The sequence below is a fragment of the Oncorhynchus masou genome, unplaced genomic scaffold (genome assembly GCF_036934945.1).
Source record: "Oncorhynchus masou masou isolate Uvic2021 unplaced genomic scaffold, UVic_Omas_1.1 unplaced_scaffold_657, whole genome shotgun sequence".
Taxonomy (NCBI): domain Eukaryota; kingdom Metazoa; phylum Chordata; class Actinopteri; order Salmoniformes; family Salmonidae; genus Oncorhynchus; species Oncorhynchus masou.
Genome location: NW_027013009.1, coordinates 328698 through 330633, shown reverse-complemented (window position 1 = coordinate 330633; position 1936 = coordinate 328698).

Here is a 1936-nt window from a genome sequence, read left to right as displayed (position 1 = left end):
TGGTAACAACAACTGCCCGAGTTACACCAGGAACGCACAATCCCTCCATCAGTGCTCAGACTGTCCGCAATAGGCTGAGAGAGGTTGGACTGAGGGCTTGTAGGCCTGTTGTAAAGGCAGGTTCCTCACCAGACATCACCGGCAACAACGTTGCCTATGGGCTCAAACCCACCGTCGCTGGACCAGACAGGACTGGCAAAAAGTGCTCGTCGCTGACGAGTCTCAGTTTTGGCACAGCCGGGTTGGTGGTCGGATTCGCGTTTATCATCGAAGGAATGAGCGTTACACCGAGGCTTGTCCAGTTTATCTCCATTGTTGAATCTTATGTTCATACAAATATTTACACGTGTTAAGTTTGCTGAAAATAAAAGCAGTTGACAGTGAGAGGACGTTTTGTTGTTGTTGCTGAGTTGATGCATATCCAGAAATTAGATTGGATTATTTATAGAAATTCTGAATGAGATTGATGTGTTTTTTCACCATCTAATCATGACGTGGGTTTGATCAATTACAGATATGTTTTGTTTAAAATCTATGATTAAATGGTTTCATTTCAGAGAGACAAATATCTCTATCTATTTCCACCACACTCTCAGATAAATAAGTATGACTGCTAGGTTTTACATGTCTTCAAATAACTAAAATGGCAATAAATAAATGTACAAAAGTACTGAGACTTGATCATTCAGGGACCCTCAACACCTCTTGGAAAGCCGCTTTGTCTTTGGCATTAACATGTGTTCCTGTCTCAGTGAAAAATACAGCCCTATCGTAGTGTTGGGTTTTCAGAGGACTGAAGTGAGGATTCCTCAAACCTTTTTCCTGAGCTTTGCTCCTTTCATATTTCGTTTGAGCCTGACATACTCCCCAGGTGGAACGGTTTTCTTGTGGTGAAGGAGAGGCGGACCAAAACACAACGTGGTGATTATTCATGGTTAATATATAAAGACACTATACATGAATAAACTCAAAACAGCCCTATCTGATGCAAACACAGAGACAGGAACAAACACACAGTGAAACCCAGGCTACCTAAGTATGATGATTCTCAATCAGAGAAAACTAATGACACCTGTCTCTGATTGAGAACCATACTTGGCCGAAACATAGAAATACCCAAATCATAGAAAAACAAACATAGACTGCCCACCCCAAATCACGCCCTGACCATACTAAATAATGACAAAACAAAGGAGATAAAGGTCAGAACGTGACACTAGGCCCTTCCGATGAATCTACCAAAGTTGGAAGAATCGCAATTAAAATGATTTACAACTGTAATGGATACCCAAGGTGCTTCCATCCAAGTTTTTACCTCAGAGGTTAGTGACTTATCCAATTATGATATTTCCATTTCTACATTTTTCTTTAATTCGGACAATTTTCTACAACTTTCTTTCACTTTGAAAATGTGGAGTAGGATGTGTGTGTCATGCCCTGGTCGTAATAATTTGTGTTTGTCTTCATTTACTTGGTCAGGCCAGGGTGTGACATGGGTTTATTGTGGTGTGTTTTGTCTTGGGGGTGTATAGCATAGTCTATGGCTGCCTGAGGCGGTTCTCAATCAGAGTCAGGTGATTATCGTTGTCTCTGATAGGGGAACCATATTTAGGCAGCCATATTCTTTGAGTGTTTCGTGGGTGATTGTTCCTGTCTCTGTGTTTATGTTCACCAGATAGGCTGTATAGGTTTTCACGGTCATTTTATTGTTTTGTTTAGTTATTTCATGTCGAGTCATTTATTAAAGAACATGAATAACCACCATGCTGCATTTTGGTCCGCTTCTCCTTCTACAGACGGATGCCGTTACAGTGTATGAAAACTATCTAATTTAATCCCTTTTTATATTGTATTTCAAAGGCAACAAAAGGAGAAACGAGTTGAAGGGCATATAGCCTGTCTATAGACTTATACTATTATATATTATAACACTCAA